This window comes from Theropithecus gelada, chromosome 7b, assembly GCF_003255815.1.
Source record: "Theropithecus gelada isolate Dixy chromosome 7b, Tgel_1.0, whole genome shotgun sequence".
NCBI lineage: Eukaryota > Metazoa > Chordata > Mammalia > Primates > Cercopithecidae > Theropithecus > Theropithecus gelada.
In genome coordinates, this window is record NC_037675.1 from 69,512,806 (window position 1) to 69,529,825 (window position 17,020).

Sequence of the window (17,020 nt, forward strand, 5' to 3'; positions counted from 1 at the left end):
CTGTTAGAGAACTAATTTCGGTGTACTTTCACCCCTGGCCTGCGTTGTTTCCCCACAGAGCTTGTCTGCATGCGTCTCATATTGGCTCTTAGTGATGGCGGCTGAGCAAAGAGGCACTTGAGGAAGACTGATTGAAGGATCTTGGCTCAATATAGGGAAACACACCATGTACTATGAAGGTTTTAAATTGTTGCACTGTGCACAGACTGACTTTGTGGCCTGAATATGGAAAGCGAAACAAGATTAAAATCTCACACAGTCATTGTCTTTTGTAGTAGAGCATTGTCTTTTGTTGATGAGTAGAGCTTTTTGAGATACAATGAGTTGTTCTCTGCTGCTCTTTCTGGAAACTTCATTAACTATCTTGCCCTATACCTGACAGTGCCAACCCACGTTTCTGTTTATATAAAAGGATCTCCATATCCTCTTCAGAAGCTAGTAAACAAAAAAACCTCAAAGCATATCTGTATTAGGGCTTGTCTGTTTTCTCATGTCTGTATTTTGTGTTTTATTTAAAATAATTAAAATGTTAATTGATTTTAAATTCAAACAGGTGAATTTGTTAAAATTCTTTTTTTGATAGGATCTTTTTTTTACCTTTTTATGTACTATATGAAGTCTTTTTTATTCATATACGGAAGATAACACTATAAAGCCATTTTTTTTCCCATTTCTGCCTGTATAATTTCCTCAATCTTTGACTTGTTTGGCTATATTGTTTCAAATACCCAGTTAATCTTTTTCTTACTCATTTCCTTATTACATGCTTTTGCATTGTCTACAGTTCGTAGTATCAGTATGGTAAAACATTGGAGCTGGAAGACCCATTAAATATTAACTATCCAAACTCCCTATTTTGTATTAATAGATGAGAAAAAGCCTGCAGAAGGAACATGATTAGACCAAGGTCACACACATGCCACAGCCAGGCTCACAAACCTGACCCATTGTCTAGTCGTTTTCCATTATAACACCTGTGCTCCATGTGTCAGGAATTTTCCAAAGCACTAGTGAGAACTCCATCAGAGACTGCATCCTACTGGAAAGGGCACAGGCTTTGGAGCCGGGTAGATCTGGGTTTGAATATCTTGTTCTGCCACCTACCGGCAGGGTAAATTAGGCAAGAAACCAAAGCTTTTGGGGACTTGTTTTTTCCTCTGTTATGTGGCAAAAGTAATAAGAATACTTTATGATAATTGTGTGTATTAAATTATATAACCTACATCAAAGTACCTGTTACACATATTATGTTTAATAAGTTATTATAAAAATCTGCTCTTCACAGAGAAATGTGATATGTATAAATAATAACTTAAAATAGGTATTTCATAATTGGGTATTCTGAGCTTCTCTTGTTCAGTAGTATTTTCTTGAAGTAGTATTAATATGTGAATTGAGTGAATTGTCTGCAAATGAATTACTGAAAGTTATTTATATCATGATTGTGATTCATACATTTCCCTTTTCTTTATGGCTTTCCTCTGTACTTAGCTGCAGTGCATCTGTATCCTATCCAAGAACTTTTGTACAAGTTGAACTCACCCAAAGAAGACATTTGGAGAATACTTGAGTTTGGCCCCTGCCTTTCATCTGGCTAAACACTATTAGATAAATCTAGAATATATAATCTGTGTAGAATATTATGTTTACATTTTTAGAAACTTGGGATATTTAGTGTTTTTCTGAAACTTACTGAACTATGTGATGAGCAGCTTCAATGTGAAATTATATGTACTTGGTCTGAGTATAGGTAGAAGTTATGTTCAACATAAAGGGGCCCAGGACTATTCTGTTAAAAGGAATAAGGACTACATTATTTAACTAGTAGTGTGGGGAGAAGCAATGAGTTAGGAAACAAAAACTAAGATGGATTTAGCAAAGGCCAGAGCAAGAAAAGAAAGTTTAGGCTGGGCGTGGTGGCGCACGCCTATAATCCTAGTACTTTGGGAGGGCTTGTTGGGTGGAATGCCTGAGCTCAGGAGTTCGAGATCAGCTTGGGCAACATGGTGAAACCCCATCTCTACTAAAATACAAACAATTAGTGGATATGATGACGCGCACCTGTAGTCCCAGCTACTCAGGAGGCTGAGGCAGGAGAATTGCTTGAACCAAGATGGCACCACTGCACTCCAGCCTGGGCGACAGAGGGAGACTCTGTCTCTCCCCACCCCTACCCCCCCCAAAAAAAAGTTTACAATCTTCACAGGAGGTGATTCAGGGGGATTTCAGTTAAGGGCCTCTCAGATTGCTTGGGTGTTGTTGGCTTACTGGAATGCCTTAAGTTTGAATTAGAGGGAAAGACCGTAAGGAACTAGAGAGAATTTTGCTTCTCCATTAGAAGGCCCTGGCTTAGGTTTTAAACAGAAGCTAAGTGCAATTAGAAAGAGGCACTATGTGCCTAACACATAGTTGATCCTTCATATGAAACCATTAATTGTCAGGGGACTTTCAGGCTCATATAATTTGGCCCATAACTATGGCTAGATAAGTAAAAGCTGTGAACACTCTTAGAGTTTTTTTAAATTGCTTTTTCAGTAAGGTGAAAGTATAACAGTGATGGGAGGGGGTGTTCCTTGTGCCTATTTGTACACAATGTCTTATATTAGATTAAGAGCCTTAGGCCAATGTTTGCTTAAAGATAAAAAGCAGGCATGATTCTGGAGGGATATTGGATAATCAAATATGACCAGGAAATAGAAGGGCCTATTTTGCTGTATTTTGGGTTCATCCAGACGGGATCAGACCATAGGAATTTGGCAAGCATTGAGACTCGCCACTTAGAACCACACTGAAATAGCTGTGGTGGCAAAAGAATTTCTCCGGGAGTCTTATTCCACTTGAGGCATAACAGCCAGAGATTCCTGGTCTTTGAGGGGAGAGTGCCAAAGTTGATGTATTTTAAAAACGTCAACTGAGATCTATAAACTTAGGAGAAATAGTTGAATTGGATGACACTAGGACTATGTATTTCTGTACTTTTCTTACAGAAGATATACTATGAGTAAATGTGTCCTGGAATCTACTTTTAAAAATTAGCTCTATGCTCATCTCATGTCCTCACATTGAGATTTAATGTATTGCAGTTTAGTAAATGAGAACATATAAAATAATTTAACTTTAAGGACCTGTCTATGGAAACTTCTATGTTCTGCTTGAAATTCTGACACATTAACCTGGCCATTTCCAAAACTTTCTGGCAAGAGCTCTTCATGGACCTAATATTTGCTTTACTGTTTAATCATTCCCTGAGCCTTTTTATACTCTAGTAAACTACGTCTGTCACTAGATTTCATCACCCTCTGTATTATTTATCCCTTGTAATCTGATATCTATCTCTATAATGCCCAATTGTATCCCCTTCAAGTGCCCACTTCATTGGCTTATATACATTAGGTTTTCAATAAATATTTTTATATAATGGTAAACGAAGAAGTTGTTCTTTATATTTTAAACAACTCTTATGGAAGGAGATTACAACACAGCTGGAAGGAATTATTGTGAGAGTGAAACATGGAACCAAAAAAGATAAAGCAAGGGAAATTTAAAAAATAATAAAGAGCTTTATTGAGTTATAACTGACATCCAATAAACAGCACTTATTTAGTCCAATTTGATGTTTTAACATATTTACATACCCATTAGATCATCACCACACTCAAGATAATGAACATCTCTTTTATCCTTAAATGTTTCTACATGACCTTTGCAATCCATGTCTCTTGCCCTTCCCTACCTTCCCCTCATAAGCAAAACACCGGTCTGTTTTTGTCACAATAGATTATATTACATTTTCTAGAATTCCTTATTAATGGATCATACAGTATAAACTCATTTGGGTCTTGCCTTTTTATTCCAATTTATTTTGAGATTCATCCATGTTGTTGCATGTATCAGTACTTCATTAGTCTTTATTGCAAAGTAGTTTTCCACTGTATGTATATCCACATTTGCTTATCCACAACAGCATCAACCCTCTTGATAGACATTTGGGTTCTTTCTAGTTTATGGCTATTACAAATAAATCTACTATGAACATTTGACTACAAATTGTTGAACAGAGGTATGCTTTCTTTTCTCTTGGGCAAACACCTAGGAGTGGAATAGCTAGATTATAGGATTGCTGTATGTTCAGCTTTGTAAGAAATTGCCAAACTATCTGCACCATTTTGCTTTCTCACCAGCAATGAATGAGAGTTCCTGTTGCTTCACATCCTTGCCAGCATTTGATGATGTCATTGCTTTAGATTTTAGTCATTCTGATACAGATGTTCCCCAACTTACAATGGCTTGACTTACACTTTTTTGATTTTTCAATGGTGCAAAAGCGATATATATGCAGTAGAAACTATACTTTAAATTTTGAATGTTGATCTTTTCCTGGGCTAGTGATACGTGTTACGATACTCTCATGATACTGTGCAGTAACAGTAAGCTACAAGTCCCAGTCAGCCATGTGGTCAAAGGGTAAACCATCAGTACTGTGCAGTGTACTCTTCAATAAATTGTATGAGATATTTGGCACTTTATTATAACATAGGCTTTGTGTTAGATGATTTTGTCCAACTGTAGGCTAATGGAAGTGTTCTGAACATGTTTAAGATTGGCTAAGCTAAGTAAGTTTTGATGTTCTGTAGTTTAGGTATATTAAATGCATTTTTGACTTATGAATTTTCAATTTACAATGAATTTATTGAGTCATAACCCCACTGTAAGTTGAGGAGGATCTGTAGGTGTGTAGTGGTATCTGCGTATCTTCTTTGAAGAAGTGTCTGTTCAGATCTTTTACCCATTTTAAAAATCAGATTCTTTGTTTTCTTATTGCTGTTTTAAGAGTCCTGTGGATGCAAGTCCTTTATCAGATAGGTGTTTTGTAAAAATTTTCTCCCAATGTTTGGTTTGTCTATTCATTATCTTAACAGTGTCTTTCTCAGAGTGAAGCTTTTAATTTTAATGAAGCCTAACATCAATTTTTTTTTCATGAATTGTGCTTTAGGTATTATATTCAAACTCATCACCAAGCCCAAGATCACCTAGATTTTATTCTATGTTATCGTCTGGAATTTTTATAGTTTGCATTGTATATTTACTTCTATGATCCATTTTGAGTTAATTTTTGTGAAAGGTATAAGGTCAGTGTTTAGATTGATGTGGATGACTATTTGATCCAGCACCATTTGTTGAAAAGACTATCCTTCTGCATTGAATTGACTTTGCTTCTTTGTCAAGGTTCAGTTAACTATATTTATGTGAGTCTGTTTCTCAGCTCTATTTTGTTCTATTGATCTAGTTATCTATATTTTCACCAATATCACATTGTCTTGATTACTGTAGCTTTGTGAATATATGCATGTATTCATTTAAGAGATGAAGTCCCACTATGTGGCTCAGGATAGAGGGCAAGTGGCTATTCATAGGCGTGATCCCACTTCTGATCAGCATGGGAGTTTTGGAGTGCTCCAGTTCCAATCTAGGCCAGTTTATTCCTCCTTAAGCAACCTGGTTGGTTCCCTGCTTTCAGCATATTGATGCTGACCTGAATGTGGATACCCAGTTGGCGTAGCACACAACCCAGAACTCCTGTACTCAAGCAATCTTTCTGCTTTAGCCTCCCAATAGCTGGGACTACAAGTGCATGCCACCATGTCTGGCAGATTACTATAGCTTTATAGTAAGTCTTGAAGTTGCAGATTTTTTTTTTTTTGAGACATTTTCACTCTTGTTGTCCATGCTGGAGTGCAATGGTGCAATCTCAGCTCACTGCAACCTCCACCTCCCAGGTTCAAGCGATTCTCCTGCCTCAGCCTCCCTAGTAGTTGGGATTACAGGCATGTGCCACCACACCCGGCTACTTTTGTATTTTTAACAGAGACAGGGTTTCACCATGTTGGTCAGGCTGGTCTCGAACTCCTGACTCAGGTGATCCACACACCTTGGCCTCACAAAGTGTTGGGATTACTGGCATGAGCCACTGTGCCCGGCCTGAAAACTTTTATTTCTCGAACTTTGCTTTTCTTTGTCAGTATTATGTTGGTTATTAGTTTGTTTCCTTTCTACATAAACTTTAGAATTTGTCTATATCTATAAAGTAACTTGTTGGGATTTTTTATTGAGATTGCAACAAATTTATGGATTAAGTTGGGAAGAACTGACTTCTTAACAATATTGAGTCTTCTTATCCATGAACACAGAGTATCTCTCCACTTATTTAGATCTTCTTTGATTTCTTTCATGACAGTTTTATAATTTCCTTACATAGATCTTGTACATATTTTGTTTGGTTTATACCTAAGTATTTCCCTTTTGTTGATGCTAGTCTAAATGGTATTGTGTTTTTAATTTTAAATTCCAATTGGTCATTGCTGGTATATAAATAAGCAGTTGACTTATGTACATTAATGTCATATCTTATTTGTTTTTGGATTAGTGTTTTTATGATTTCATTTACCTCTACTATTATCCTATTAGCTGTGAGTCTTTGTGTAGTTATTTTAGTGATGGCTGTAGGATTGACAGTATGTGTCTTTAACTCATCACAATCTATCTTGAAGTGATAGTATACCACTTTACATACAGTGTAAGAACCTTACAATAGTCTTAAAGTAGTTGTCATACATTTTACTTACACATAAATATACTTTAGTTATAAATCCCACACTGAGTTTTATTTTAGTAAATTATCTATAAAATATATTTTGATAATAAGAAAATAAATCTAATAAATATATATTACCCAGTGGTTACCATTTCCTGTGATCTTTCCTTTGTATAGACTGATTGACTGAATGAGATTTACCTGAAGAATTTGCTCTATCAGTTCTTGTAATGTAGATCTTCTTGTGATGAATTATTTTAGCTTTTGTTTATCTGAGAGGTCTTTATTTTACCTTTGTTTTTGAAAGATATCTTTGTTGGGTATAGAATTCTAAGTTGATAGATTTTTTTTTTTCTTTTAGCTTTTTGTAGTTATTGCTTTATTGTATTTTGGCTTTTATTGTTTCTGACTAGAAACTGTGATTATCCTTATCTTTCTTCCTCTGCATATGTATATAATTTCTTTTATTTTAATCTTGTTGTTTTTGAGATTTTCTTTTCTATTCAATTTTGAGTAATTGATTCTGATGTGCCTTTGTGTCATTTTCTTTGCTTTTTATGCTTGGAGTTTTCTTGAGCTTTTTTTGATATATTTGTTTAGCGTTTTCATCAAATTTGGAAAAATCTTGGCCACTATGTTTTCAAATATTTTTCTTCTTTGTCTACCTTCTCGTCTTTGGGGTCTCTTACTACACATATATTAAGCTAATTGAAATTGTCCCACAGCTCACTGATGTCCCACAAGTCCATTCATTTTTGTTGGTTTTTTATGTGTGTGTGTTTCAGTTTGCATAGTTTCTATTGTTATGCCTTCAAGTTCTCTAATCGTTTCTTTTGCAATGGTTAATCTACCATTAATTCTATCCAGTGTATTTTTCACCTCAGACATTGTAGTGTTTACCACTAGAAATTTGATTTGGGTATTTTTAGTATTTCTATCGACTTTTCAAACATGGACTATAGTTATAAAGACTTTTTATTTATTTATTTATTTTTGAGGCGGAGTTTCACTCTTGTTGCCCAGGCTGGAGTGCAATGGCATGATCTCGGCTCATCACAACCTCCACCTTCCGGGTTCAAGTGATTCTCCTGCCCCAGCCTCCTGAGTAGCTGGGATTATAGGCATGCACCACCATGCGTGGCTAATTTTTTGTATTTTTAGTAGAGAGGGGGTTTCTCCATGTTGGTCAGGCTGGTCTCGAACTTCAGACTTCAGGTGATCCACCCGCCTTGGCCTCCCAAAGTGCTGGGATTACAGGAGTGAACCACTGTGCCCAGCCATAAAGACTATTTTAATGTTCTCGTGTTATGTAGCTTTGAAATGATTCCAGACACATAATTTGCTGCATGAGTGATAAAAGTTTTGCTGTGGTAAGAACACAGAGTATAATCTTCCTCCCCATGGAAATGTTATATCATACCTTATCAGACCACATATATGAACTCATATATGAGTAGTTGTCCTCAGCTACTGGACTCTAAAACACATATAAACCCAAGATTTTGACAGATATGTTGAGAGCATAGGCTGCGGCAGGGCTACTCTCTGTTAGCCTTTGAGCTATTCTCTTGAGCCTGGCCAGCCAACACCAGCACCACTTGCTACTGCTGAGGGACTTTTCATGTTGTTGTGGATCCCCATTGTGTTGGTCAAACCATCACTCCCTAGAATCTCTTGTAAAAAGATATGCCTCAAACGTTGTTTTTTGTTTGTTTTTGCTTTTTTAACTTACCAAATTGGTAATTGTTTTAACTTTTATTTTAGGTTCGGGGTACATGTACAGGTTTGTTATACATGGAAATTCGTGTCACGGGGTTGGTTGTACAGATTATTTCATCACCCAGGTACTAAGCCTAGTACCCAATCTTTTTTTTTTTTTTTCAGCTTTTCCCTCCTCCCACCCTCTTCCTTTAAGTAGGCTCCAGTGTCTGTCATTGTCCTCTTTGTCCATCAGTTTCCATCATTTAGCTCCTACTGCAAAGTGAGAACATGTGGTTTGATTTTCTTTTTCTGTGTTAGTTCGCTAAGGATAATGGCCTCCAGCTCCATCCATGGTCTCACGAAAGATATGAGTTGATTCCTTTTTATGGCTGCATAGTATTCCATAGTGTATATATATCACATTTTCTTTTTCCGGTCTGCCATTTATGAGCATTTAGGTTGATTCCATGTCTTTGCTATTATGAATAGTGCTGCAATGAACATACATGTGCTATGTCTTTATGGTAGAATGATTTATATTCCTTTGGGTATATAGCCAGTAGTAGTATTGCTGGGTCAATATCTTTAAGTGTTACTGTGCCACTTTATGTATAAGAACCTTACAATAATCTTACAGTATTTGTCATACATTTTACTTACACATAAATATACATTAGTTACAAATCCCACACTCAATTTTGTTTTAGTCAGTTATCTGTAAAATATATTTTGATAATAAGAAAATAAATATAACAAATAAATTTGAATTATCCAGTGGTTATCCTTTCCAGTGATCTTTCCTATGTACACATTGATTTACTGAATGATAGTGCTATTTTTAGCTCTTTGAGGAATTTTCACACTGCTTTCCACAATGATTGAACTAATTTACAGTCCCACCAGCAGTGTATAAGTGTTCCCTGTTCTTCTCAACCTCTCCAGCATCTGTTATTTTTGACTTTATAATAATAGCCATTCTGACTGGTGTGAAATATTATCTCATTGTGGTTTTGATTTGCATTTCTCTAATGATCAGCGATATTGAGCTTTTTTCACATGTATGTTGGCCATATATATGTCTTTTTTTGAAAAGTGTCTATTCATGTCCTTTTTAATGGTGTTATTTTTTTTTTTTGTAAATTCATTTACATTTCTTATATATGCTGGATATTAGACATTTGTCAGATGCATAGTTTTATGCCTCAAACTTTGACTAGACTTTGCATTCATGAAGGCCTACTTCCACCCTAATTGGGCAACTAGACTTTAATAATTAGACTCTAAATAAAATGGAAATTCACACACTGTGAGGTGAGTGTATCTCATTTATTGAGTGTATTCCCCAAGAAGGTTGTTCTCATTATTCTCCACCTGTTTAAGCGTTGTGGGGAGAAAAAGAATCTCTTTGTTAGTAAGCCATGTGATCCATGAGTCATATTTTAATCATCCTCTCCCCTTTTTTTTTTTTTTTTTTTGAGATGGCGTCTCACTCTGTTGCCCAGGCTGGAGTGCAGTGTCACAGTCTCGGCTCACTGCAAGCTCCACCTCCCGGGTTCATGCCATTCTCCTGCCTCAGCATCCCGAGTAGCTGGGACTACAGGCGCCCGCCACCATGCCCGACTAATTTTTTGTATTTTTAGTTTCACCGTGTTAGCCAGGATGGTCTCGATCTCGTGACCTCATGATATGCCTGCCTCGGCCTCCCAAAGTGCTGGAATTACAGGCATGAGCCACTGCACCCAGCAATCATCTTCTTATTTTAACTATACAAAGCATCTTGTCTGCTTATTCTAGTATCTGTGTCAGTTCTGAGTTAATTTCAATTGGTTGATTTTTCTCCTCACTATGAGTCGTATTTTCTTGCTGCTTTTGCATGCCTGGTTATCTTTGATTAGATACCAGATCTTGTGAATTTAACCTTTTTGGGTGCTAGATATTTGTATTCCTATAAATTTTAAACTTTGTTTTGGGATGCAGTTAAGTTACTTGGAAACACATCCTTTTGGATCTTGCTTTCAGAATTTGTTTAGGCAGAACCATTTAATTTAAAGCTAATCATTCCCCACCATCAAGGCAAGACCCTTCTGTGTATTCTACCCAATGCTTCATGCATTATGAAGTTTTCATTCTTATTGGTAAAAAAAGGCATTATTCTTGGTCCTGTATGAGTGCTAGGCACTCTACCCTCTACTCCTCTCAGATCATTCTTTCTCTAGCCTCAGGTAGTTTCCTTACATGCATGCACTAATCAGTACTCTGATGAATATTTGAGGGGGACCCTCTACGATCTCTTCTGTGAGCTTTAGCTGTCTTTTCTCTGGATTTTCAGCTCCTTCTCCTCACTTCAGGGAGCCCATTGGATTCCACCTGTGTTCCCTCTTCATGAAGCACAACATAGAAATTCTCTTAAGGTAGTGGCCTGAGGAGATTGTAGAACTTTCCCTTTTTCCCCCCCCCATCTCTTGCCAGATGTCCAGTGTCTTAAAAAAAAAGGTTGTTCCATGTGTTTTGTTTCTTGAAAAGTATTGTTGGTTGTTTTAGGTGGTAGGGTAAATCTGGTGCCTGTTACTTCATCTTTGTCAAAAGCAAAAGTGCTTAGAGATCTTCCTTTAAGTTTAGAAATGACCAATCACAAAACAGGGAATCTCTACTTGAAAGATCCATGATATTTCGTCATAGAGAGGTAGGAAAGAGAATTAATCTCAGAACTACCATTATCTAGTCTTCCTCCCACTCATATTCTTCACAAACGTTTGTATAACACAATTTTTTGTACCACTGTTGACCATGTCAGTGGGTAGATTACTGTATTTTAGAAAGACATGCATAAGCTACTCGAATGATAAGTTTTATTGAACATGTTATATAAAAGGAAATTATGCGAGGGAAGCTGGGTTGGTATCATAGTATAGTAATATTTCTTTATAGTGGTAAAATTGGTATGAGATTTTTGTTTTTACTTGTTTTGCTTTGTTATTTGGGCTTCACTGGGAACCAAGTGATTTTTGGCAAGAGAAGAAGCACAAAAAATACAGAAAACTCTCTTCTTATGGTTCCTATAATGGCAACCAAGTCAATAAATGGTTGCAAAATTCAACTAGATTGCGATAGGATAGTTACTGCAACTGCTTTATCCTTTTTTAAATAGTCAGTTGGAAAAGTAGAAAAGTTCATGGGTGAAGAGCAGTAGCTAGGATGCAAATGTGAATCCAGGATGCAATATACAAAGGTTTTTGCAGTTTTCAGCAACTGTGAATTTCTGATTGATGAGGCCCCTCAGAGCAGAAAGAGACCCTCTGTCTATGTGTGAGATTAGTAACACACAGAGACGTGGTGTTCATCTGCCCAGTTTATGTGGCTAATTAGCATTTAGAGTTTCTTCAACAGAAGCTAGTGAAGTAAGAACTAGATAATATCTTGGAAGATCTTTTTGTTTCTCCTGTCTTGCACTTCGAAGAGGGGCTCAGACTGTTGAATTGGAATAGAACAATTAAACAGACTGTAAAATGAAGTCCTGACATGCTGGTTGCTTTGCCTGCTCTGTCAGAGCAGCACTTGTTCCAGGGAGAGGGAATACTAGTTTCGTTTATTTATTTGTTTCCAGACAATTTCCTGCCATCACTTTGTGTGTGTGTGTGTGAGCCAAGGGTTTGAGGTTGATAATGTTGACAGAGTCCTTGCAGAATGGAAGTTCATCTCCACAGGGAAAAGCTTTGTATTTCAAGTTTCAAAATTCCAAAATATGGCCGGGCACGGTGGCTCACGCCTGTAATCCCAGCACTTTGGGAGGCCGAGGCGGGCGGATCACAAGGTCAGGAGATCGAGACTATCCGGGCTAACATGGTGAAGCCCTATCTCTACTAAAAGTACAAAAACTTAGTTGAGCATGGTGGTACGCGCCTGTAGTCCCAGCTACTCGGGAGGCTGAGGCAGGAGAATGGTGTGAACCCGGGAGGTGGAGCTTGCAGTGAGCCAAGACTGTGTCGCTGCACTCCAGCCTGGGCGACAGAGCAAGACTCCATCTCAAAAAAAAAAAAAAAAAAAAAAAAATCCAAAATAGTTTGCTATAACATTGTTATTCCTAGTTTTTTATGCCTTTTTGTGTGGATGGTTGGTTTCCCCTTTATCTAGTTACCAGCTTTTAGGGGAATCCCTTTTTAAGTCAAGAAAGCACTTTAGAAAACTTCTCTCTCTCTCTCTCTCTCTCTCTCTCTCTCTGCTTTTATGAAACTGACAGTAGCATATCTTGCTATTATTGGGTCTTAGTTTGGAATTAAGTTGTGCATGCTGTATGCCCAGAAGGCTCAGTGTTTAAAAAATTTCTATGTTTATTCATATTTAACTTCATTCTAATGGGGTCATGCACACTGTGATATTTATTCATGAAATATTTAGGAAAATGTAATATGTTTGAACTGTAATGAATTATGATGATTTTATTTTCCTTTTATTAATGATATACACCCGACACTATTCTTGAAAGTTTGAAAACAGAAACCTTGGTACATTTTTTTTCTTTTGGCAGAATTTTGAACTTTTTTACATAAAAATGTAAACCTTTGTTTGGTATTATGAGTCACCTGGTTCCATAGCATCTCTTTGATTTAAAGAGGATATCATCCATTTAAAAAGGACTCACAGCCAGGCATGGTGCCTCATGCCTATAATCCCATCATTTTGGGAGGCTGAGGTAGGCAGATTGCTTGAGCTCAGGAGTTTGAGACCAGCCTGAGCAACATGGCGAAACCCTGTCTCTACAAAAAATACAAAAATTAGCCAGGTGTGGTGGCATGCACCTGTGGTCCAAGCTACCTGGGAGACTGAGGTGGGAAGACTGCTTGAGCCTGGGTGGTTGAGTCAGCAGTGAACCATGATTGTACCATTGCACTCCAGCCTGGGTGACAGAGCAAGACCCTATCTCAAAAACAAAATAAACAAAAGGGACTTACTTTTGGGATTTGGAGAACTAGAAAATATTATTATTCATATTAACCGACACCCATAAAAGAGTGCTATTAAAAGTTCACTTAATACAAGGGCTTCCTTTTCTCTGCTTTGGATTTAAACAGGTTTTCTGTAAGCTAATCAGTAGAGAGATGATTAGCATACTTAAGCATGTTATATGAAAGGGATGACATTGTGAAAGATGGGAATACTATACAGAAGTAATAAAAGGTATGGAATTAGGTAGTGTAAGAATTTCAGAACTAAAATAGTCTTAGAAATCATTTGGAACATGGATTTCTTTTGATAGATAGAAAATTTCTGTCCTGCAGTATATCAGCCTCGCCCAGCAGAGCTGGTTAGTGCAAATAGAAGAATCTAGGTTGCTTAACTACCAGTTCACTGTCCTTTCTATTATATTGTAATTCTGTTTTCTGTCTTATTTTAGAAGCAGCAACCCACATGAGCTCTGTATCCTGAATAAAAACAATAATAATGGCAATAACAAACTATTATTTTTATTTTAAAAATGACTTAAACCTATTTGTTTTTATTTATTTGGTTTGTTTGTTTATTTATGTGTAGTTTGTCAGAAAGCCATAGGAGTCAGGCGCTGGGTAGCTTATGGCCGTTAGTATTATTTTCAAAGTCAGAGAGAAATCATTGGAGAAGAATCCCCTTCTAATATAAACTTTTAAACTATTCATTTGAGCGTTTAGGAAGCTGAGATCTCTGCTGTGATAATCCTAGAAAGACGTTGCTCAAGCCACAGCTGGCTATTATTGAGACTATGGAAAGAGAAAGAGCTTTTGCCCTGATTTATCCTTAAAATGAATAATAGGCCAATTCAGGGAGACCTAGCTCATGGCAGACTATTCTCACCACACCCTTCACCCAGCCCTTTTTTTTCTTCTCCCATCCCAAGCCACCATCCCAACCTGCCTTGACTAAACTCAGTGAACAGGAACCATTGTATGAATCGGAAGGAAAATGTCTTAAATATATGAAGTTATGAGTTGGTAAATGCTGTAAAAATATTCTGTAACTTAGTTGGAAGTTGCATCATCCATGCCTGTGGCACTATGGACTGGACCCAAATGGTATAATTCTTCAGTGTAACACTGAAGTGATTTTTGCATCTGCCAAGTATGGTTTAGATTTCAAACCTATGAAATGCCAAACTGTAATTGTTCAAATCTAGTGAAACACAGGTGTGTTTAATTTCCTTCCTTTACTTTTTGCTGTCTTTAGGTAAGCTGAACCAACTAAAGAGTGGCCTTATGTGAATCTACAAGGTGAACTTTAACGATACTCAGTTAATATACTTCAGTACCTACATGTTATATAACACTGCTCTATATAGCACTTTTAAATGTATAAAACTTTTTGATGGAGGATAAGTCCATTTCATTTAGAGAAAACAATTGTTTTCAACCACATATGTTATAGTAGGAGTAGAAGTGGCATATCGTAATGAAAGAACATGGGAAGTCAGAAAACCTAGATTTATTTTTGCCTCTCCTATTGATTCTTCATTTCATCCGGCCTGAACAATTTCCTTTTTCTTTAATTTCCATATCTGCTGAAGGTGAATAATAATACTTTCATTGGCCACATAGAGGTGCTGGGAGAATGAAAGATAAATTCTCCCAAAGCACTTTGAACTGCTTAAAAGAAAGACTTATTTAAACAAAAGTTGATTCTATTTTCTATCTTGTTATTTCTTACATGCAGACACCACAGTAAGTGTTGGAAGAGCCTCAACAGATTTGTTTTTTGTTTTTTTTTTTTTTTGCAGCTTTTATTGTAGGTGAGAAGGTTAATATAATCGCCTTCATTTTATGAATGAAAAGCGGGAAACTAATGCCCCCAAAAGGTTTGTTTTGGGGCTTAAAATGAGTAGCCCTTTATGAGAATAGGGTAAATTGGTGGGTGTATAGATGTAATAACATCGGCCATGAGTTGATAATTATTAAAGCTGGTAATGGGTATGTCTGTTTACGGGGGATGCTATCTTGAATGCTATCATATCTACCTTGTCTTTGTTTGAAATTTTGTATAAAAAAGTTAAAAAAATTGATTAAAAGTAGCTCGTTTTCAGTTGCAAGTTTCTTTTAAAAATGCTACTGAGGCCTGTCGCAGTGGCTCACGCCTGTAGTCCAAGCACTTTGGGAGGCCGAGGTGGGCGGATCACGAGGTCAGGAGTTCGAGACCAGCCTGACCAACATGGTGAAACCCCGTCTCTACTAAAAATACAAAAATTAGCCAGCTGTGATGGCGCGTGCCTGTAGTCCCAGCTACTCGGGAGGCTGAGGCAGGAGAATAGCTTGAACATGGAAGGCAGAGGTTGCAGTGAGCTGAGATCACGCTACTGCACTCCAGCCTGGAGCACCAAAAAAAAAAAAAAAAAAAAAAAATGCTATTGAGTCTACCTCTCAGGCATGGAGAATTCTTTACTTCTTAGGGTTCAGCTTAAAAAAAAACAAAAAACAAAAAACAAAGTATATGCTTGGACCCTGAACACAGACATTTTAGTTTTTCATACTCAGTTTTTACATTCTATTTCCAATGCTTTCTAACGATTTGCTACTTTTACCATATTATGCTATTTCTTTAGAGTTAATATATTACATTTTTTTCTTATTCCTGTTCCAGATATTTGTCACGTGCTTTGTCATTGTCAATTTTAGATTTTCATTTTCCTATTTTTGGGAATTATAAGCAGTCAGTTATTAACCCAATTACTTTATACTTCAATGGGCTTGTCAGTGGGTAGCCATGTGAATTATTTCAGCTGTTAGAGACACAGATCAACCTGCTACCCTGTACCCACAACAGAAAGCTGCTGACTTCCCCATTGCAGGAACTTACAATCAAATGGCATTTGAAACATGTGAGAACACTCCTATTATTAAAAAAAATCACCCTCAACCTGGGTTATTTTCACTGATAGACTTGCATGGTTAAAGCTTGTTATTTCATAAACTCCCAGATGACGCAAATGCTGCGAAATGCAACATACTCACTGTTATTTGTTTTTAGACATCAAAAGAAATCCAGTTTACAATGGAATCATATAACTTTAGAGCTAAGAAAGATCTTAATAATCATCTGGTATAGACCTTTCCATTTATTTATGCCAGAACCTAAAATTAGAAAGGCCAAGTAATTTGCTCAGTGTTACATACCTTAGTATGACAGAGCTGGAACTTGAACCTGAGTTCCCTAGCTTTCAATTCAGACTTCTTAACTAGGTTGCCACTCAAGTGCATTCAGGTCTTTGATGCTATTTGTGAACACTAAATACGTCTCTGCTGCTTACAACTTACAAATCTTACTCTATTTTGCAACGCCCTGCCAAGTCATATTGGAGCCTGAGGCAAAATGAAAGACCAATGACGCTGATCCTGTCTTTATTTAAAATTCTGATATTTTCTTCATTATGGATTTGTGGGATTAATTTTGATTTTTTAAAATATTGCATTAAAATATATTTTGACTATTGAGTTTTTTAGTAGCTCCTAAAATTTTGCATTTGAAGTGGGTGCCTCGCTTGATTCACCCTAGTCCCAACCCTATTATTTTTGCTTTAATCTATTTACTCTAGAAATCCCTTTTTCAGCCTTCTGGCAATAAAATAAAATCAACCTATGGAACCTTTACAAGCAAACCCATATTATTGGCCACTTACAAACAATGGTGGCAAACAAAACAAACCAGGATCCGCAAGTGCTATTCATTGGCTTGATTGTTGGTAACATTACATAGTAATTACATAGTAAT

At 36.8% G+C, this 17,020-nt stretch overlaps 1 protein-coding gene across 9 annotated transcripts in view; it reads left to right on the plus strand.

Moving 5' to 3' along the window:
• The window catches only part of RAD51B (RAD51 paralog B), an 848,991-nt gene that overhangs the window by 300,785 nt on the left and 531,186 nt on the right, over positions 1-17,020 (plus strand). The gene's annotated exons all lie outside the window — the stretch shown is intronic.